This window comes from Ambystoma mexicanum, chromosome 1q, assembly GCF_040938575.1.
Source record: "Ambystoma mexicanum isolate Mex_15411 chromosome 1q, UKY_AmexF1_1, whole genome shotgun sequence".
NCBI lineage: Eukaryota > Metazoa > Chordata > Amphibia > Caudata > Ambystomatidae > Ambystoma > Ambystoma mexicanum.
This window is the reverse complement of record NC_090922.1, coordinates 782194957-782218166: the sequence shown is the minus strand read 5'-3', so window position 1 is coordinate 782218166 and position 23210 is coordinate 782194957. Positions and strand designations below refer to the sequence as shown.

Genomic DNA, 23210 nt, shown 5'->3' with positions numbered 1-23210 from the left:
AGTGACGCCCTTGGACCACAAACCTGAGGAATTTTCGGTGCCCCTTTAGGATGGGAATATGGAAGTAGGCATTCTCCAAATCCAACGACGACAGGAAGTCTCCTTCCTCCAGCTGACCCAGGACGTGCTGGAGGGTGACCATCCGGAACTTTTGCGCCTTGATGAACTTGTTCAGACGTCGCAGGTCCAGGATGGGGCGCCATCCCCCCGTCTTCTTCTTCACGAGGAAGTATCTCGAGTAAACTCCGGAGCCCCGAAGCCTCTTTGGGACGAGTTCGATGGCGCCCTTCCTGAGCATCGCCTTTACCTCCAGGAGAAGTTGAGGGACGTGAAGTTCTTTCCTGGCCACGGGGGGGACGCGCGGACACCTTCTTTGAAACTTGAGCGCGTGGCCCCGGGCCAAGGCGTCCAGCACCCAACGGTCGGTGGAGATGGACTCCCACACGCTGACGAAGCTCGCCAGCCGGCCTCCCACCGGGGTGCTTCGGTGGGGGCCCGACCCCACGGCCGGTTCAATCCTGCTTCGACGAGGCTTTGCCGCCTTGACCTCCTTGGCGACGACGGCGGGGTCCGCCAGACTTGCCTCGTCCTCTGTAGGCCTCCTGAGCCGACGAGCGGGCCGCTTGACGGTAGGTGGAGAAACCGCCGCCGGAACTTTTGGAGGCGCCCTTGCCTCCGCTGCTCCGAAAGGGCGTCCGTCGTTGTTGCAGAACTCCAAGGGCCCGGGCCGTCTCGGTGTCCGCTTTAATGGCCTGAAGGGAATCGTCCACTGTTTTCCCAAACAGGTTGTTCCCATCGAAGGGCATGTCCAGGACTCTGGTCTGAACGTCTTGACGGAAGTCCGTAGCCTTGAGCCATCCACGCCGCCTAAGGCAAACGCCGTTGCCCAACTGGCGGAACCCAGTGTCGGCGATGTCCGTCGCAACGGTAATGGCGTGGTCCGAAGCCACCTCACCTTCCTGCAGGATCTCCAGGGCCTCTGCTCTCTTGTCGTCCGGCAAGAAGTCCAGCAGGGGAGCCAGTTTGTACCAGAGCTCCCTGTCGTAGCGGGCCACGATAGCCAAGGCGTTGGCCGCTTTAATCGTCGTCGCCGCAGACGAGATGACTCTGCGTCCCATAGCGTCCAATTTCTTTCCCTCGCCGTCCGGTGGGGAAGTCGATGTGGAGGCCGCACCCCCCCGCTTTTTTCCTGGCCGCCGCGGAGACGACGGAGTCCGGGGTAGGCTGCGCCCGGAGGCACAGGGGGGCCGGGACCCGGTACTTCTTCTCGTACCGGTCTCTTCTAGCTGGCATCGTGGAAGAGTTCTTGAGGAGGGTGAGGCCCTCATCCCAAATGTAGTCCAATAGAGGCACTGAGAGGACCGTCTTCCTCTTGGCCTCTTGCCGCTGATAAAGGAAACCTTCCTTCTTCTTCTCCTCAGGGCAGAGTTGGAAAAGCTCGGATGCCCTGGTGCTCATGGAGTGGAACGATCCAATCTCGTCGGGCGGAGAAGCCCTGGTGGGTGGCGACGACGGTACATCCTCGTCGTATACCTCGTCGTCCGTACCCGTCGCTGCCGTGTCAGTCCCCGTATCATCCCCTCGGGTGGACGGGGAGGAGGGCTGGAAGGGGCGCGACGGCTGAAAAGGAGGCAGAGTGTGGATCCTTCTTTTCTTGGTAGGGGGGAACACCAGAAGGTCCCGGTTCTGGGTCCCCCGACGGGAGAGGTTCCGTCGGCAACGGTAGTCTCGTCCTTATCTCTGAGCATAAGGACTGTATAGCCAACAAAATGGCCGCCGAGTTTTCTCGCGGCGCCGGCAGAGGGGAATCCGACGGGCGATCAGGGGCCCAGTCGGTACCCTCGACGATGTCGTCACCTGCGTCGGGATCCATCCCGACGGGCCGGTCTTCTTCCACGCCGAGGCCGTGGCTTAAGACTTCGACCAGCTCCTCCTCCGAGGTTGAGGCCGAATCTACGACGACGCCCTGCCCCCCCTTTTTCTTCCCCACGGGGGATTTCACGGGGGTCCTATCGATGGGCACAAAAGAGGACTCCCTCCGAGGTGGCAGGGAGACTCTGAGCCCCGAGGTCGCCACCACTGGTGTAGCCTCCACAGGCTGAGCCAGGGCCGCCGCAACAGTTTCGATAGAGGGCTTGGCCGGATGGATTAAGGCCTTCACCACCTTAGGTGCGCTCACCGCCTTATCCTTGAGGGGGGGGACACTGCCTCGCTCCCCCTCCGCCTTCGAGCTCGACCGGGGCCTCTCCAGGAGCTTCGCCGGGTGCTCGGCCTTCCTCTTACCCGACCCAGAGCGTTGGCTCGTGGTTGATGGTGCCGGGGAGGGTGCGCCCTGCCTGGCGCCCGTAGAGCCCGACCGTTCGGCGCTCCCGGTGCCAGCGGACTCGCGGTGCTTGGCCTTATGTTGGACCCCCGTCGCCGGGGCGTCCTCAAAGGTCTTAGAAGACCGCTCGGCTTTCTTCCTCTTCTTCTCGCCGGACGGGCTCTTCCCTTCCAGCCAGTTGGCGAGACGTTGACGGCGGTCCTTCATGGTCCGCTCCGACATGTTGCCGCAAAACGCACAGTCCTTCTCCACGTGCGTCTTGTCCTCATGTAGGCAGTAAAGACAAAAAGAGTGTTCGTCCTCCTTGAAGACGTTCTGCAGCTGGCATCCAGGGCAGACCCTGAACAGCTTTCCGGGCGTCAAGCTCCCCTTCTCCTGGGCCATGACCGGGCCTGAGAAACTTCTGGAGTCCTCCAAAAGCGTAGCTCGACGAAATCTTCACCCTTGAGGGGCGCAGACGAATCCGACACGGGTCCCCGTTGATCGGATGGAGAATCGGTGGAGCTTGAGGCTCTTTTGACCGAAAAAACGAAGTTTTTAAGAAAAAACGTGAAAAAAATAGCACTAACGCTCGAGAGCAATAGCACGAGGATCCCAACACATGAACGTGCGGTAAAAATCTGAAGATGGCTGCCAGAGGCGGTGCTTAGGTAGAGGGCAGTCATTGGCTGTGGTCAGTATGACGCAGAGACCAGTGATTGGTTATTACTACGAAAGACAGATCAGAAACGAAACTGATACTGGTTTTTTCTTTACCGAGGATTCCCAGCCTGACGACGGGTAATATTCATGAGCATGTGAATCCATGCCAGACCCCATGCTGGAGAAGCAATGTACTCTTAGGGACATTGGAAAGCAAGATAAAGACCTGTGGCCCGTGCTCCGCTTTGCTTGGTGTTGCATGTGTGAACAATAAGGTCTGCCTCTGCTGCTAGTAAAGTCAAAAGAAATAGGGTACTCTGAAAAGCCCCTTGAACAATAATGAGTCCAGTATGTTGGTATTACATTGGTTATTTCTGTATGGCTATAGCAGCATATCTCTACAAACAGAACAAAATATTTGACAAATACATTTATTGAAAATAAGCAGGTTGTGACACAGATACATGGGTTTCATGCCAGAACACTTTATCAATGTCAATTACATCTTATTGTACGAATATCCTCTCTTTTCATCTCAACTGACATGTGTTTAGCTAACTTGTTTTCAAGACTGCAATGGTCATACACACAGGTATTATAACAAAATTACAAAGGCTAATATGCAAATGGATATTTCTCCTCTGTGAAACAAACAGTGAGCTAAATCGTGGTTGTGGACCCTCCCGAGTGGGCACCTTCCATTAAAACAGGGTATTTGGCTGTGTTCGTTCTCGGTAGAGGGGCTCCCAGAACTTTTTGTACCCAAGTAGTATAGTCAGAAGGTTTGTGCGGGTGAGTACTGTGATGCTGGAAATGCATCGGAGGGACAGGGCCTCCGTATCCTTGTCCTTTACTGCTTTTTATTGTGTGTTCCGTCGTGTTTTCCGCACAGGAGTTCATGTGGGACTCCTGGCGGTGCAGCTCTCTTTTGGTCTGGTGTACAGACCCATGGGATACCCTTATGGTACCCATGGGTGGGGGTACAACCCTGTGCACCTAGTGTATGTTTTCGGGCACCTGTGAGTGGCCCACAGAGCAGGGTACGGGCTGGTGGCAGCTCCATGCTGAATTCACTGGTGCACTGAGCATCCTCTATTTTGGGATGCCCAGGCCCTGTCATTGGAATCAGTAGATTCCTGATGGACAAGATAGCCCCCGTGGCCTCTTGCCCTCCATTGCCTGTTACCTTGTTTTCCCAAAGTCCTGGGAAGCCCATACTATGTCCCTTCCCCCTGACTGGCTGCTGGGTGGAAGTTCCATATATGGTAGTGTGGGGGAAGTGCCGACCAGACTGGCTGCAGCCTTCCCAACGACCATATGTTGTGGGTACACCTGTGGGTGGGACCTGGGTGAATGGAGTGTGTGACAAATATGCACTTCTTGTTGTGGATGTCTAGTTTCTGGTGTTTGACACAATGACTGAGACAGCCCTGCCCCAAACTGGTATGAATGCAGTGGGGAGTGTTGAATGGCTGGGTACTTGTCCCAATACACAACTTGTTGCAAGTGTCTGGAGAGAAGTAAATGGCCTGAATACACTATGCACCTGATTGGCTGCCTGCCTGCATGAATGCCCTTCTGAATGATTGGTTGCCTGAGTGTGACCCAGCAGAATGAATGGGAGATCCACTACTATATCTGGGGGCTTCTCACTGCTAGAATTCGTGTTCAGAAGCTGAAGTTCACTACGACGAGTAACTGGAGTAAAACTGAAGCTTAACCTTGAAGCCCCGCTGGAAGAAAAGATTTTCTGTTGCCCTTCATCAATCTGAAAGCTGCTGTGTCTCTAAGGACTGACCCAGAGAGGACCTGGTAAGGTGCCCTCTTCCCGAGCTACGAGGGACCATTGTGCACCAGCAGATCTTTGCCAAAGCTCCCTGGTAGACAGACCTACGACAGGCTGCCGACCGGAGACGGGGACTGCTGCGGAATCCCAAAGAGAAGTGCCTGGACTTTTGTACGCCACTGTCGATGACCGCCATCGCCGACCGGAGCCGCAGTGCTCCCGTTGCCTAAGAACTTTCGATTCACGGACGCGCTCGCCCGCACCGCCGCCTGCCTTATCCCACCGGAGAAGGCCAGGCCGTCGACTCGCCGAGGAGCATCCGCTGGTGGGTTTCCCGCCACCCAAAGACCACAGAGACGCCGACGACTCGATGCCCTTGCTGGGCCACAGTTCTTCAAACTCTTTGCGGTCCAGAACTATGGACATCGAGGTGCCCCGCAAGCCTCTTCCTCGCAGGACATTTATGCTTCCCCATCGATGAGCACCACTAGGAAAGAAGCTGCCACTTCACCCTCGTAGTTCACCCTGTTCTCCGTCGTGACTCCTGCCTTAAAGGGAGGGCACTCAAGAAGGGCCATCAATTCCCCGACCAGGAACGCTACAACGCTAGGTACCATGGGGGTTGCAGAACTATTGGAAAGTCTCTTGTGAACAAGATATGGACTAGGCTTGTGATATATTTTTATACTTCAGGTTGCCCAGGTTGGGGGGGGGGGGAGATCTCCACACAACTGTGTCTAGGTATCGGGGCCAGTATTCTGCCAATTGTTCTAACCAACTATCTATTGTTGGTTTCTGTTACGAACTGATTTGTGTGACATTTAACCGCACAGTTGATGCACTTTAACGAGATCTAATAGTAATTGTGGTACCACGCAGAACTGTATATTTGCCATTATAGATAACCGAGTACAAAGTGAGTTATCGTGATATTGTACATTACCTTGAATATTAATTATATAAAGACTGTTTTAACTAATACAGTGTGCAGACATTCCTTTGTGGGTGCTTGGGGACTACACTGTACTTAAGAACCAGCCCGCATCACCTCCTGAGAAGCTAGGCCTTGATTGCTCGACCAGTGCTACCCTATAGAGAATCTTGGCTGGGGTTCTCTGTGCCTCTCCTCTGCCATATAGAGAGCAGGAGTACAGACACCCCCCAGCCCCCTCCAGTCTTTACAAGTACACATTCAAAAATCAAATTTCACAAGGTTATTGGATAAAGATTCATGCAAATTCAATTTGTAAAGAACTATATGGTGTGGCATGAAATAAAGTGTGGCTTAAAGTTCTCCCAATGGCTTTCCATAATGCTTGCATGGTTTCAATCAATGTAGGTTCATTATAGCTTTAGAAAGCACCTTCATAACTGGTGTTAGATTCTGCAGTCAGTATCTGAACTGACCTGTGCCTTGTAGGAAACAGCCACACTCATTAAAGCAGCACCTCATGGGCCACTTAACGCTCACCAAGGCCCTAACTGCAACTTTTCATCTCATCTACAGCCCCCCACATACAGCCACAGGGTTTCTAGATGACATTAACGATCTCCCATCATCTTCAAACATCATCTTTCTCCGACTAACCTAACCAGCACAACCACTATGAAGGACAGTTGCTGCCTGAATTTAACAATGCTGTTCCTTCAACGACTTCCCCAGATCAGCCATCAACCTACTCTCACACAGCCCACTGACAGAACCACCATCATCTGCTTTTGCCTCACCACCTTCATCTACATAAAGCAAAAGCACTCTTGCTGACAAAACACTCGAGCACCACTAACATTGCAAGTGTTACTAAGTGTAACAGTCTTGCAGTTTAGTGTGTGGATCTCTGGAGGCGCTTTCACTCTGGTCTTGTTTCATTCTTCCTGGCGGTTGGCATCCAACTTTGTTTCCTGGACGCCTTTAAAACCTTAGATAAAGCAAGATCAAGCAAGTACCGCACACGTTAGCAAGTGTTACTAAGGGTAACTGTCTTGCTGGCATAAGGAGGCGGAGGCTTTCGGCGTGGTCTTCTGCACTTAAGGCACCAGCACCTGCGATGCAGCGAGTCTAGCAATCTGCTTATAGTGTATTGCATTTGCTCTAACCTACCGCCTGAAAGCATGCAGTAGAAAGCCAAGGCAAAGAGGGATGCAGATGGTTTGTGCTCAAATAGCGCAGTAGACAATAGTGCCCCTAGAACTGAGGGAAGGGTGCGCAGGTGGCTGTAACCTTTCAAAGGCAACAGAAGGTGGGGACAGCAGTAATACAGAGCTAACAAAACTAGCAACAAAATGGGAAAAGGACTGACTTCTTTGGGCCAGGAAATGGTTCTAATCAGGGGACATTTCGGGAGCTTGTCGATTGTAGCATACTTCAAAATTCTAAATCCACCATCGTGGACACAAACGCACTCCTTAACTTCTGCTATTCCCTTCAAACAGAAATCTTTGGTGATATTCAGCAGGTAGAGAAAGGGGGCAGATGAGGGAAGGAGAGGAGTGGTGGTGGATGTGCATGAGCCGCCAACTCATGCGTATAACAGTCCGACCATAACCCCCGATTTTGTTTTTTTCAGTATAAAATTTTATTTTCATTTGTAAACAAAGGCTTCATTTTTCTTTATGAAATGCTATTAGGTGAAACATGGTAAACAAAAGAGAAAACATGACCTCAACTGAGGTGAAAAGAACAGGAAGAAGAAGAGAGAAGTATGGGAGGAGAATTCTGGGGTGGTCCGGGGGAGGGGTTGCGGCAGACTCCGATCGAAATTACAGGGTGCAAGTTCTGCGATTGCGATAGGATGGAGAGCTGTACGCACAGATCAGGGGGGGGGGGGCGCTAGACTGTCAGTCCATTTTTGTCAGTCCCCAGAGGGCTGGAGGCTATCTGGCTACTCCGGGAATCTCGTCACAAAGTCCAAGAATGGGTCCCAGGTGCTGTGGAACTTGTTTTAGTTGCCCAGGCGGATGACGGTAATTTTCTCAGCTGCGGCAATGTCCCAACATTTTACCCACCACACAGGGATCGCTGGGCCCTCCTGAAGTTTCCACAGCTTGGCGATTGAGATCTTGGCTGCAGTCAGTAGGTGTGTGCAGAGGTCCGTATCTCCCAGTAGGACAATCCCCGGGTCCCACGGTATCGATAGGCCTGTGATCTGTCGGATTTGCTCCAACACCTCCCTCCAGACCCTTTCCGCTTTCGGACACGACCATAGGAGGTGGAACAGTGTTCCTGTGTCCGTGCAGCCCCTCCAGCAGTGTGGCGGGATGCATTTGTGAATGATTTCCGGTGTCATGTACCACCTATAAAAGACCTTAATGGCTCCCTCTTTGTTCGTCACACATTTGGAAGTCTTGTGGGTTCTCATCCAGATGCGCTCCCAGCTGGTCCTGTCTAGTTCTTGGCCTCGATCCCTCTCCCACCGTTTCATATAGGGCTCCTTGGATTCGGGGTCTGCCCTGTCCAGTAGCCTGTACAGGGTAGAGGATTTTCCCCCCTGGGTGGGGTTGCCGTTAGTGTGCGCTCCAGTGCTGTAAGTTCTCTGTGCCCATGTGTGACAGCCAATGTCGGAGTTGGTTGTAGCGAAACCTCTCGCTTTCCGGAACCTGGAATGTTCTCTTACAGTACTCGAATGTAAGTAGGGAGTCCTCTTCGTAGAAGTCTGCTACGTGCTTCGGCCGCCTGCTTTCCACTTGGAGAAGGCTTTTTGCCCTTGACCTGGGGTGAAGGCCGGGTTCTCCCAGATCAGAAAGAGTGGTCCCACCGTGCCCCTGCAGTTCCACCCCCTTACCGCCGGTCTCCAGCTGCTCACCGTGTTCCTGGTACTCAAGAGGGGCCCGGCGTTTGGGCGATGTGTGGAAGGTATCCCAGTGGGTATTGGCTCCAGTCCTCCTCCAGCTTTAACCAGCAGGGTTTGTTGGTGCCTGGTTGCCACGTCAACGCCGCCGAGAGCTGGCTGGCTAAGCAGTACCTTTTCGACCTCGGGGACTCCCAAGCCTCCGGACCCGGGGCTCCTGAGTAAAACTTTCCTGGTCACCCGGGGCTTCTTGCCCCCCCAAACAAATTTTAGCATATTTGCTTGTAGTTTCTGTTTGGCTTGTTTGGGAACTGCTACTGGGGACCAAGTTCATTTTAAGTGCTGTGATCCTTCCTAGCCAGGATATCTCTTGATCTTGTCAGCAGGCCATGTCCGACTGGAAGTCCTTCAGCAGGGGCGGGAGGTTTAGTTTGTAGGTGCGTTCTGCTAGCTTCGGTAGGCGGACGCCTAGGTAATTTAGGTGGGATCTAGCCCATAGGATTGGGAGGCAGGCCGAGAGGGAGTCCAGCGTTGCTTTTGGAATGTTAATGCCCAGTGCTATGGACTTTGTGAGGTTGATCGAGAACCCGGAGGCTGCCTTGAAGCTGTTCAGCTCTTCCCATAGCGCTGTGAGGGATATTCTTGGCTGTGTTAGTGTTAGCAGCACATCGTCAGCATATAGGGCAGCTTTGTATGTATCGTTCTTGAATTTGAGGCCCTGGATTGCTGGGCTCTGTCGGATCATGCAGGCGAACGGTTCCATCGACAGGGCGAAGATGAGAGGTGAGAGGGTGCAGCCCTGGCGTGCGCCTCTAGTGATCTCGATTTTGGGGGACAAGGCACCGTTGGTTGTGTTAGGGTGCAGATAGTTTGCTATCGCCCCTTTCAAGAATTTCGGTTTCTCCGTAGTGGCGCAGTGTCTCCCTCATATAACCCCAGTCTAGCATGTCGAACGCCATATGTGCATCAAGCGAGGCTACCAGTCGTTCTCCTCCAGTTCTATTGGCTGTCTTGATATTTAAGGTGCGCCTAATGTTGTCCAAGGTGTTGCGCCCGGGGATGAAGCCAGTTTGGTCCGGGTGGATGAGATCTGGGAGGAGCCCGGCGAGCCTGTGTGCTAATAACTTGGAGAAGATTTTGTAGTCTACGTTCATTAGAGCGATGGGGCAGTATGACGCGCAGACTTCTAGGTTTGCTCCGGGTTTTGGGATCAGGACCGTGACTGATTTCTCCATGGAGGGGGTGGTGGAGCCAGTTTCGAGGAAGGTGCTGAAAAGTGAGGCTAGGTGGGGGGCCAGGATGTGATTAGATTTCTTGTACAATGGTGCGGGCAGACCATCTGAGCCAGGTGCTGTGTTCTTCATGGAGCGGATCACTTCTGACACCTCCTCCGGAGATATAGGGTCTTCCGGGGTGTCGATCTGCAGATGGTGGGGTGGCCTTGGAATCGTTCTCAGATAGGCGGTGTGTGCTACCGCTTCTGTGGGCTTCCCTGACATTACCTTCCTATGGTGCTCGGTCATGATGGTCATCTTTTCGGGTCCGAGCAGCGAGGTGTCCCATCTTGGTCCCGTAGGACTGCAATGTTGTTTCTGGTATGTATTTACTTAAGCTTGTGAACAAGTAGGCGGTTGGTTTTGTTGCTCTTCAGGTAGTAGTACTGCTTCGTGTATGTCAAAGCTCGGGCTGTTCGGTCTTTCAGGTGCATTTCCAAGACTACTTTAGCTTTGCGTAGTTCATTCCATGACCTTGTCGATTGGCGTGGTTTATGGTTTGCCTCTTTCTGTGTTAGCTCAGTTTCCAGTTCCTCTAATTTAAGCTGGTGCCGGCGCCTGTGTGCCCCTGAACAGTTCATGGCGACTCCTCAAATCACTGACTTCATGGCATTCCACACCATAGCCTCAGTGGGTCCCTTGCCCATGTTCTCTGTAAAGTAGTTAATTAGGGCTTCCAACAATTCCTGACTGTCTGCAATGTCCGTGAGGAGATAGTCCTGCAGCTTCCAGGCCCTATGTCGCGGTGTTGGTAGGCCCTCCGTCTGGAGCTGTGCTATGACTGGGGCATGGTCGGAGATTACTCTTAGGCCAATGTGGATGTCCACGCTGCAGGGGAACAGCAAGCTTGAGATGAGTAGAAGGTCTATTCTGGAGGGACCCCTGTGGACATGCGAGAAGGTGTAGTCACGAGCCTTGTCGTTCGACAGCCTCGAGGCGTCGATAGTCTTGGTCTCTCTCAGGAATTCCGCAAGCCCCACTGCCCTTGTGAAGTCTGTTCCAGTGGGCGGTAAGGTTCGGTCGATGGTTGGGTCCGGGGTGAGGTTGAAGTCACCTCCGATCAGTAGTTTGCCTTTGGTGAAAGACGATAGGACTGGGAGAATCCTACGTAAGAAGCGCTCCTGGGCTTCGTTTGGGCAGTAAATTTCTATGATGGTTATTGGGAGCTCAACCAGGAGGCCTTTGATCATTAGTAACATACCCTTGCGGTCCCGCTTGACTGCGAACTCTGTCAGCACTGCTGACTGACCAGGACTGCCACCCCTCCTCTCTTCTGGCCAGAGGATGCAAAATATCTTTTAGGGAATCTTTGGTATCTGAGTCGCTGTTCGTCCACGGCCAGGAGGTGGGTTTCTTGTAGAAAGACTACATCTGCCTCAAGTTGGGCCAGGCGGTGTTCCACAGACTTCCGTTTCCTGGGGGAGTTAAGGCCATGGATGTTCCAGGTGATCATGGTTAGATTCTTAGTGGATGACCCCATTTCGAGGTGATCAGGTTGCGGCTGGTGGGTGCCGTCGTGCTCCACTTATCCACAGGTTGCGGCTGTCGGTCGAGTTGGGTCCTGTATTGGTAGTTTGCCCCCCTTTCGGTGTACACCCCTCCATCACCCCTACTAAAACATAACTTGGTCAACTGGGCCAGCCTTCGACCAACGGGGCTTTGGCTGGGCCAACGCGATCCTCTGTAGACGAGACCCTTAGGCCTCTATTTCGTGGCAATGAGAGCTGTGTGCAAGGTTGAAGTGTTGTCTTACTTCAAGAGTTCGATGCTTAGCCAGCGATTTTGGCTGGCATCTGGTTTTTTGGGTGATGCTTGTCAGCTCCGGGGGTCCTGGATGTCGGTGCCACCCCGCCTTAGCCATCATTGCTCGGGCGCTTGCCTTTGAGTGGGGGTCCCCTGAGTCTTCGATGGCGCCTCTCCACCCGCGACCAGGACCGGTTAGAGTCCTGCCGGTCTTCTTGGTCCGAGGGTGCCTCCTCATTGATGGTTCCCTCCCCTGCGGTCGGGTTCAGTAGTTTATCCGCCTCGTGTAGTTTGCGTATGTGGCGGATGCTCCCGTTCCAGCGGAATATCAGGGCTGTAGGGAAGCCCCAGTGGTACGATACGCCCTTTTCCCTCAGCCATTCTGTAACTGGTTGCAGTGCTTTCCTTTTCAGGAGTGTGATGGAGGCGAGATCTTGGTAAAGGGTGATCGAGGCATCCCTGAACAGTATTCGCGGGGAGCTCCTAGATTCCCGCATGATTTCTTCCTTGACCTTGAAATAGTGTAATCTTGCCAGGACGTCCAGCGGGGCAGAGGAGTTGGGTTTAACTCTAGTTCTGTGGATCCTGTCAAGCACCAGGGGGGGAGCAGGGGGGAAGTCGTCCGGCAGGGTAATTATGAAGCAGAAGAGATCGCTCACATAGTGCTCGAGATTCGCCTCCGGAATAGATGTGGGGATCCCTCTCAGGCATATGTTGCTGCGGTGGGAGCATTTCTCCGAGTCCTCCTGCTTCAATTAGAGTGTTTCACAACGGACAGCTAGCGCAGTCAGCCTGTCCGCCCCTTCTCAATTTCGTAGCTGTGCTTGCACAGGGTGGTTTCCACCTCCGTTGTTCTCGTCTCTACTTCCCCCACTCTCGCTTCCAGCACTGTGATGGTGCTCTTTACCTCCTCGGTGCCCTTCTGGAATTCTTTAGTCAATGCTGCTAGGAGGTCCTGGAGGTCCGATTTCATGACCGCATGAGTCGGGGCCTCCCGGTGTGGCTGTGTGTGCATGTTTTCAGCATTGGTTTCCCCTGGTTGGATACGGTCCCCCCGCCTGGGTCTGTCTGTTGCAGGGGTGGATAGGAGAGCTGCAATGTCTGCTTGCTTAGTTGGTTTTTTAGACATGATGAGTGTAGGTCCATGTCTCCGGCTGGGGTGTGGTGTGCTGAGGTCGCAGAGTGTAGAATATGGGGCCGGTCAAGCAGTCCCGGGCCTGAGGATGAGGAGAGCTGTGGCTGCTTTGGCTGCGCGGACTCTAGATCACTCCAGCGTGTCGGGGGAGTTGCGAACTACCCTTGGATGTATGAGTCGGTGGCTCCGGGCTCACCCCAGAAGGGGTTGGGTGGGGCTTGCTCCTCGGGGGTTTTACGGGTGCGGGGTGCGTCGATCCGCAACAGTGGTTTCCCCACCAAGGGTTTTATTGTCCAGTAGGCCCGGTTCCCGGTCTGACTGTGAGGTGCAACCTGGTTTTTGCTGGCGGTTGGCCGCTTTGAAGCCTGGGGTTAGTTGGTGATGCCTGCCACCTCTGAGGGTGCGAAAGCACCTTGTGCCGGTGCAGATCGCTTGCTTAGGTAGGTTCCTTGTGCCCGTTGGGGTGGGGGGCAACTCTGAGGAGAGGCTTAGGCCGCTTGTGATGGTGGGTGGTTCCGGAGCCTGGCCGTATTCTGCCTGGCTTTTGGTCCAGCAGTGGGTGTTGGTGCGAGGGCTTGGGGGGCACTCAGTGATTTATTGGACAGGTGGCGTTGCGATCCGGCTCTCGGTCCTGTAGGGTGCTGTTATGTTCACCTGGACCCCACAGGGGTGTCGATCGGACCCGGACAGCTGCGGTCTCCTTCAACGTGATGCGTCGTGCAGAGATGACTGTCTGGACTGGCCCGCCTAGTCTTGTCTGCTGGACCCGAAGTAGTATTTTCCTGCAAGTGGAGACGGGGATTAACCACTTGTGGGTTTTACTGATGGCCTCCCAACTGTTCTCGCTCTCCCCCACTAATCACCTCCGATATCCCCTTAGTAACCTCACCTTATGTTTGTAAAAGATGAGCTCTCCATCCTGCGTGTCTTTCAGGGGCGCATAGATACCAGTTACTTCACTGGTTTGAAGGCGTTGGGAGAGTTCCGGTAAGTATTGACTCTGAAGTCCCTGGTGGGATTGGTAAGTATCAAGTTCAAAGAGTTCAATGTGCAGGATGTTCACTCTAGTCCCCTTCCTTCCTTCAGTTGCAACTGAGTTCGTGAGAAGAAGGTCTCGTAGCTGCTGCTGGCGTTCAGGTAAGAGTCTGTGTTACCCAACGCTGTCTAGTAACTATTGCATGCTTTAACGTGTTGTTTTTCTCCCTCTTTACAGATGCGGCATATGAAAATGTGGAGAGTTATGGAATAATACCGCTGGTGGTAAATCAGATAAGTCTATGGTGGTAAGAGGTATTTGTTGATTCCCTTGGCTCACCTTGTTTTTTCTTGTGTCCCCTAGGTGCCGGATTACGGCGAAGAAATGATGGAGACAGTGCCGGATCGAAAGATGCTGTGAGAACTGGCGAGTATGGCGCCGTGCTGGAGCTGGCGAAGCAACGCGTGCAGGACTGATGTACTTTCCAGGTCCGGAGATGAAATGGTTCCGGAATTAGGTGACTAATTTGAAATAAGTTTGTTTTCTAACCTTGTCCTTTTCTTCTTTATTCTAGGAGCTCCGGATTCGAGGCGGGCGTGGCAGAAGACTGGATGCTGGCTGCAGGCACGCGGGCGTGGCAGAAGACTGGATGCTGGCTGCAGGCACGGTGAGCGTCACGCTGTTGGATGCAGAATAACGCGAAGCATGTGCTGCTGTTCGGGTGTGGTTTAAATAGCCTCCAAAGTAGTTCCAGGTAAGAAGTTCCCTAGAGCCACGACTGAGTAAAAAATAGTCCCTGTAACAAAATAGTCCCATCAAGGCCTCATGTAGGCTTGGACTCTTTTGCAGCATGGTCAGCATCAATTAAGTAAAGTCTATGAGCCTGGCGCCTAAGGCGCCAGGACTGAACCCAGACAGCCCCTAGCCGGGGCTGCTGAGGTTTAAACAATTGTCTGGATGCCTGCTCCCGGAGCTGAGGGCCTTGGTCCTGATGCCCGGGAGTAGGCATCATGACAGGTGCCCTCCGGGAGTATTGGTGACCGGGTAGCTCCGTGGCCGGGGTCCCGGGTCTGGCTGTGAGGAGCGACCTGGGGTTTGCTGGTGGTTGGGTGCTCTGGATCTCAGGGTGCTAGTGATGGCCCCAACCTCTGGGAGTGTGAGTGACTTACTTTGGTGCGGGTTGTTCCAGTTGGTGGCTTTATTCTGGCGGCAGCTCCTCACCCTCAATGGTCTGTCATGTAGAGACCCTTGCCCCCACTGAGATGGAGGGCCGTGCTGTGGGGTGGCTCCGGAGCTTGCTTGGCAATTATTGGTCCAGCAATAGATATCGGTATGAGGGCTTGGGGACGCTTGCGTTGGGCCGCCTCGTGGCTCAGATGTGGTTGCTTTCGTGGTGGGGGCCTCTGGCGCCCGTATTGCGCTCAGTTAGTCTAGGGCTGGTTCTCCTGAGGAGGGAGATCTGTGAAGGGTCCTGGCTTTGTTCCAGCATAGGGGGGAGGAAGGGACTCAGGGCTGCTCTGACACTCGCTTCGCTGTACCTTCCCGCGTTGCATACTCCAGGTCTGGTCTGCTGCAGCAGGTCGCAAAGCGCTATTGCTGGCTTCTGGGGCGTGCCGTAGCTGACTGCCGCGAGCCCGCGAGCCGTGCAGTCGCCAGCTACTGCGGACCTGGGCTGGCTTACGAGCTGTGCTGTGCTGTGCTGTGCTGTATCGGGGGCTCAAGGTGTTTATGCTTGCCGGGTTCGGGGGCTCATCAGGTCTGCCCAAGCCTACAAGCTCCTTGCCGACGTGCCAAGGCTGGATCGGCTTTGCCGCCTGCTGGGAATTAGCCGCACCAGACAAGAGGGTGCGGGGGGGCTCCTCGTTCGATGTTTCAGCGGCTGATGCTCACCTCCGGTCGGGTGCCGCTTCCCCAATTTCCTCGTTTGGGGGCCAGCTGCGCTACAGTGCTTCCGGCCGCCGTTAGGTTCGTAGCATGGTGGCGACCGCCATTTTGGGCTACCGTTGCACCCGGCACCGGTTCAGACACGGAGCCTCCCAAGTTCTAGGTGTCGAAGGGTGATGTGTTTTAGCTGGTTGTGTACCGCATCGCCTTGGCTTTCAGGCGCGCCTGCTAGATACTTTCAAGATGCGCTATCACCGGGGCATTTCGAATGGATGCGTGGCGTCAGCCGGGAGCTCTTACGGAGCCAAACCGACCGCCATGGCGCCAAGCCACGCCCCAACCCACGCTTTATTTGCAGACAGAAGTATCGTGAACCGTGAAGCATCCACTTTGGGAAGCTTGTTAATGCCATCCTCAATGGCCACTACACAGTTTGCAGTAAAAATTCTCTTGAAGCTTAAAATCCATGTTGGCTTCTGCACGCCTAGGGCCATGTTACAGCAGATTGAATCCGAGATGGGAAAGGGTGTGCGGAGGTCAGGGGCAGCAGGCAATGGTAAATTCCATTGCACAATGCTCCTGATGGCAGTGTAGAGATGCTCACTGATACAGACAATTACTGTGACTGCAAGTAATAACGCTGTGTGTGATAACAGCAAGTCTGAGGCAAATGAGGAAGACTAGGATGACGGATGGTATATCTTGCGTAGGGAAAGGAGGCGCCTCAAGAAAGTAAACATTCAAAATTCTAAGAAGGGCGCTGTTAAGGGCACAATCAATCCTGTGTATCTCCTGTCTGATGTGGAAGAGCCTGTGGCCAAAGGCAACACTGAGAAGGCACGAAAGAAAGCAAATCGGCGCATGAAGAGACAAAAAAGAAGGTAGACTTACTAGTAGGTTCCTGAAACCGGGCCCTAGTAGTAATCCGATGATGAATATGGGGGATTTTGAAGAGACAATAAAAAGCTTGTCAGCTGATGAAGGAGACTGTGTCCAGTTTGCATATGATAGGCGAAGCCGACTGATAAGTGTCCAACACCCTCTGGAGTGACCGCGGTGGTGCCTTAAGTAGGGTCTGGAGCTTCTCAAAGTGGCAAAAACACAGCAAGCAGACACTAGGTCATTCACAATTAGTAGTATCTTCACAGAGGGGATGGGTGAATGGATAAATCAATCTCATCTACTGTACCAATTACACACGATACCTTCCCTGCGGGTAATGACCTCTAGTGCCTGACTTTGTAGAACTCATGGCACACACAAGTAACATGGTCACTAAAGTGCACTGCTACTCTGGAGACACTGTGTAGTTAATCAGACTGCACTTGCCCAACTTTCTTAGAATGGGATATGTTCTAGATGTACAAAGTGTCCTGTTTAATACAAGGGACATTAAGTTGCCTGGGCAGTGCCATGTTTACTTTAGAATGACTGTGTAGTAGATTATCCTGGAACACAAGGGGTCATGGACATTAATGCAGCCATTGAGGGTCCCTCCCCCTACTTACTGAGGTGGACATTTTGATGATCCAAGAGAGTTGGCTGGTGGATCAATACCATCAGGATGGTTATAATCTAATTCACAACCCAGCTGATGAAGGCCCCAGGGGACGTCCGTATGGACGGCTCATGATCGGAGTCTGTAATTCATTAGGGGCTATTCAGATAACACTCCGAGCATATGAGTGAAATGTCCTTGCAGTAGAAAAGGTTTGTCAAGTAAGACAGAAAATAAAAAAGGTGCTGGCAATATGACGCCCACCCCCTCCCCCCCACCCCACTCCCGGGTGGATACTTCACCGAGCGCATCCAGGAAACATTACTCGACGTCCTACTTAGTTGGGTGCAGAGTAACAATAGTGAACTGATCCTTGTGGGTAGGGATCTTAATACCCATTGCCTGGATGGGGATATGATTGAAGAGAGAAATCAGATGAGAGTGCCCAGTACTATGCTCCAAAAATGTGGTAGCATTCAGGGGCTACGTTGGGTGGGATTTATGAAGGGTTGCGAGTTATGTATGATGAATGGGAGGATTACTGGTGATGTATCGTGAAAACTTACTTGGCAAGGAGGAACAAGTGTGGCCAGTCGAGTAACTTTTCTGAAAATGTTGAGGGGGGCATGACATCTAAATGAAAGGAGGCCCTGCCAAATGAGTGGGACAAAATGGTGTGCCACAAATGTTGGGGTGGGGGCAGGAAGGAAAACACCCTTGTCCCCCCCTAAAATTACATCCATGAGTGTGGCAACTATTGATTACTACTTTTGCAACTCTTAACTGGCTGAGCTAGGTGGTACGCCCTGATTTTAGTGATCATGCAACACTAACATTGTGCATAAAGCTTGACACAAAGATACTAGCCGCTTGATTGGAGATGCAGAAGTTAATGGTGAGGGTAATCAGATCTATTGGTCGGCTGGAAACTTAGCCAAAATGAGCCAACTGGTAGTGCCAATAGACCAGAAATTTTGGCTTAGGCTAAACAACCTGGCGGCCAATAAAACTGTGACCTAGATTAAAACCCTCAAATCAAGCATAGCCATTCAGGGAGGTGTGTGTTACAGTAACAACGGAGCATCACATAAGCACTTTGACAATTTGAGATGCCAACCGCATACTCAGGAAAAAGATCTGCCAAATTAAGAGCGCCAACAAGGGGAGTGCAACTATAGCGAGGGACGTTAGAAAAGTTAAGAATTACCATGTAAACTGGGTTAAGAGATGGAGGTTCTCACTAAAGAATGCCCGGTGGCAGAACATAGTCGAAATTCTAAATAGTGGGAACATAAGCCGGATGTGGAACCTCATTAAAAATGCTAGGAATGGGCAGGTCTAAGCAGTTATTAACCCTATCTACGGTAAGGCTTGGTGTGCATATATAAGTCTTAACCAGGAGGTAAAATGGTATCATCTGCATGTAAAGCAATGCCCTTGTAACACGGCCACTGAATAGCTGAAAAAACAAAATCGAGGGCTCCCGATGGCTTGACCAATGTTGTATTGAAAAATGATAGTGAAGTATGGGAGGATATTTTATGTTTATGTTTATAAAATGTATATAGCGCTTTACAATACAACAACAGGTACAATGGATGGAGAAGCATATAAACAATCATGATACAAACCAGTGTAAAAGTACGTAGAACAGTTTCCTTAGATGGAGGAGGCGAGGGAAGGGTGAGGGGGAAGGGAGTGGGGGTAGTCAGGGAAGGGGAACAAATTCAGTTGTCTGATTTAAGTTCCACAGTATGAGAAAAAAGGGGGGGGGGAGTGGGGGTATAAAGGGGATAGGGGGGACTGGGGAGAAGGGAGGGGAGAGAAGGAGGAGGAAGTCAAGGGGGATGGGGGAGTGGAGAAGGAGGGCTTTGAAGGCAGAGCGGAAGGAGGAGTAGGTGGGGATGGAGAGAGGTAAGGAGTTCCAGTGTAGGGGGGGCCAAGAGCTGAAAGGAACGGAAGCGAGAAGAGGCACATGGTGAAGGGGGTACTGCGAGTAGGAAAAGATCTGCGGAGCGGAGAGAACGGGAAGGAGTGTAGAATGAAAGGAGAGAGGAGAGGTAGGGGGTGGCAAGGTCATGGAGAGATTTGAAAGCCAGACAGAGGAATTTAAACTTAAGTTGGGAGAGAAAGGGTAGCCAGCCAAGGAGGGAGAGCGAGGAGGAAATAGAGTCGCGAGGACCTAGGAGACAGAGTATGGATAGAGGAGTGGTAGATGGATTTGAGGGGGGTCAGGTGAGAGACAGGGAGACCAAAGAGGAGAGAAGAGAAATAGAAGAGCCGGGAGAAGATGAGAGAGGAGATTAAGAGTTTAGAAGCCTGGAAGGATCATATTTTACGAATGTTGCAAAGGTGATGTCGGCAGGCGCGAGAGGTGAGAGAAATGTGGTGGGAGAAGGAAAGAGAAGAGTCGAAGTAGAGACTGAGATTGTGAGCATGGGTAGAGATAGGAAGAGTATAAGGGGGAAAAGTGGATTGAATGAGGAATAGGGGAAAGTTTTAGGAGGAAAGGGAGAAGACATCCAGTTTTTAATGGCCGTAAGGCAGGAAGATAAGGAGTGGTGGAGATCAGGAGTGAAAGAGGAGGATAGGAAGAGTTGGGTATCATCAGCGTAGAAGTGGTGGGAAAAGCCGAAAGTGGAGATAACAGGGGCGAGAAGGGAGGTATAAAGGTATTTTAAGCATCTTATTTAAAAAGGTGTGCTATGGGCAAGGTTAGAGCCTAGTAATTACTGACTATCAATGGTCGACGTACCGGGCAAATTATTTACAGATCTGATATTGAAGGAGGTTAATAGACGGGTGAAGGGGGCCAATATGTCAAGTCTGTACAAGACCAGGTTGCACAGTGGGTCTGCGACCACACATCATTTATTAGCTCTGAACTTTTTGGCTAGGTGTGTACAAAAAAATGAATACAACACCCTCTCCCGTACCCCCCATTGTATGTGGTGTTTGTGGACTTATGGGGCACCCTTCGACTCAGGAGATCAGAAGCTCCTGTGGCAGAACGGGCATTTCTGAGGCCTTATTGAATTTGAACATTCAGCTGCACAAGGGTACCAGCGTATGTGTCAGATTGAGTAGCAGGGGAGGCTTGCACCCCGATAATATATACCCACTAGTAAGGTCTTAAAACAAGGTTGCATGCTCGCCCCCCCCGTTCATCTGTATCTGGTATATTTGCCGGAAAGAAAGTACAGTGCGTAATTGTCCACCTAAAATTGGCGAGGGTCATATGCTGATCTCATCCTAGTCGACCACACTTTTATTGGACTTCAGAGATCAATGTGTGCAGTAAGTGCGTATGCCAAGGAAAATGGGCTTAACTTAAACCTGGAGAAAACGAAGTTCATGTATTTTGGCCGGGAAAAGCACCCGGCCCTTGTCATGTACACATCAGTCGGCCCCATTGAGCAAACTTCCTCCTATTGCTAGCTTGGTATCCCAATTCATCCTTCTAAATGATACAAGGATGTTACTGCATATAAAAGCAAGAAAGCATTAGTACCAAGTAACAAGGAAGTTAACCAACAAACGGCAGGATACAGCTTAAAGGGGACAGTGCGGTTGTACAAACAGTGCTATTGCCCTGCCATTATATACAGGTTAGAAGAGCATGTGATGGACTTTGGAAATTTAGGGTGGTTGAACGTGCTTGAAGGAAAGCTGTGTAAGAGTATTCTGGGTATTCCACAAAGAGTGCCTATGGCCGCAGTGAGGTTTGAGCTGAGCTTGAGATCACTGGCAGGACAAGTTATGCGCAGAAATGGGATACTGTATAATAAAATAATAAAAGCACCTGTATGCCTGTTAAGACAACTTGGTCTTACTCGGAATGCTGCTTTACTGAGTGAATTTTCGAACCATAAATGAGAACATTTTCTTGGACATTGTATGGGAGCCTGACTGGTCAGATGACGTTTTGGCACTGAAGCAAAGCTTTGTCAATAAATAAGATTAAGAGATTGGCAAAGGAATTATGAATATTTTGCAGCCTTAAAGTCGTACCATGAGTACTCACCACTGGGCCATACCAATATGTAGCGATATAAGGAGATGTGCCCTGCCCCAGAGTTAAGGTGATTTGTGTTCTTATTGAGGACAGGCCACCTCCCAACATTGTAGGTAAAAGGGCCTCAAATGCGAGTACTGTCTGGAAAGACTGCGTGGGACAGGTGAATGTGATAACATAATAGAGACCAATCGACATTTCAGGACTGCCTGCAAGAGGCGGCGAAATACCTATATGTACCATCTGGGGAGGTTTGTCCATGATTGCCTTGTACAGGGTTTGGATCCAGGTTCAATCTGTATTAAACTGATAGAAAGTATTGATGGAAATAGCAATGGGCTCAATTAACAAGATGGTATTTCGGTGATTAATGTATTTTGATCTTGATCTTTGCTTTTAAAAATTGTTATACAATAGTTTTAAAGGTACCTCTCTTCTGGCATGATGGGGGAAGTGTAATGAAATAAAGAGTTTGGATTAATTGGATATGCATAGATAAAGGTTTGAGTGTATTAATATTTTATTGCATTGGTATTATGAATTATTTATCATTAAGATTTGTTACATGTGTGAAAAGTTCTATGAACTGAAACACATTAACAATAAATAGTATCCAAGAACAAAACCATGTTCTGCTTTCACTGTCTAGGCCACATGGACAGCAAACTAGCAAACTAGTGAGCAGTACCAGGCAGACCCTGATAACAGTGTAAAGAAGGTGCTGATTCGGGCCAGGCAGGGGTGTGTACCTACAAATTACAGGAATAAGGGGAATGGGCTGGGACACCCTCTAGGGGGGAAACAAGCAGACCCCAGTCAACTGTGGCCAGCCCCAAGGACCAGGCATGGAGGAGTGTAAGGGGGGGACACTCTGTATATAACACAATACGGACACAGGAGAACCTGCCACAAAGACGAGGGTGGCGAAACTGCAGGTAAGCACACTTCATGGGGGGTATCACAGGTGGACCTCACATCGTGGGCAAGCTTTGAACACAGCCTGTGCACCATGGCTGAGGGAGGAAGCTGAACTCCGGCTGCTAGTCTCCAGCAGACCGCAGTCGCTGTAGACGGCATCGGGTGAGCTGATCAAGGTCGGTGAGCAAATCCCACGACTACTCATGGGAGCTGGGGAAATTGACCTAATCCAGACGGGCACTCGCATGGCATCAAGGCGGTTTCAAATCGCCCCTTGGCCAAAGGGTACGGCAACGAGCATGTGCAATGGGGGGGTGCACTCCAAGAAGAGCCCATCAGATGGTACATTTTGGTGTCCCTGGAAAGTAACAAGCCCACAGTGTGTCCACAATAACATTTGCAAAGATTAACTTCTGGCAGGTCCTGTGTGAATATCTCCCTTCCCTCTAGTTGAGGGTGCCCTGTGTTCCTTCCTTTCTGGTCAATGGCAGACAAAGACTTGGAGGTCAGCACAATTATGTTATTACTAATTGCAAACTGTTTACGGGAGGAGCAAGAAGTAATGTGGCACCACATGGGGAGGGGATGAGCATGGAGAGGGCAGGTCTGTTTTCTCCAATCAGGTCTAACAAATTAATGTTTAGCTATAGGGGTAGGACATAGTTTAACCAGTAAGCTTCTGGAGAACCGAGAAGACGCGAAATCTGAAGTGCATCTTTTTCCAATTGTATTAGCGGTATAAGAATACTGTACGTTGTGAGACAGTTTGTCAGCGCTCATCAATCAGTTCTGTTCCACTGTGCTGTTTGATGTGTGCTCGCCCAACTATAATAAACAGCATTACTTCTTGCCCGGTGTGCGCTCCTTTTTGGACTACTAATGGTAACCTATTTATTACAAGTTCTAGAGGACCCCTGATACAACAGCAAGGCCACATATTATACTACATCAATAATAGAAGAAGTCAACAAAAGCACAACCCTCTTTCAGGTAACATAACACTGCTACAACCCCCTCCCTGAACCTTCCATCCATCCATCCATCCATCCATCCATCCATCCATCCATCAATATAGTGGTAAAATATGGCATCCTAAATAATCTCTCAATATAATCACGACAATTAGAAGTTAGGTTGTCAATACCAACCTCTCCAAACCAGCTGCTCCACAGATGAGCAATATGGTCTAAATACAGACCATCACAGGAACTGAACTCTGCAGAATACA

At 51.3% G+C, this 23210-nt stretch overlaps 1 protein-coding gene across 3 annotated transcripts in view; it reads right to left on the bottom strand.

Moving 5' to 3' along the window:
- The window catches only part of SWT1 (SWT1 RNA endoribonuclease homolog), a 2657341-nt gene that overhangs the window by 2303471 nt on the left and 330660 nt on the right, over window positions 1–23210 (bottom strand). The window lies entirely within an intron of this gene.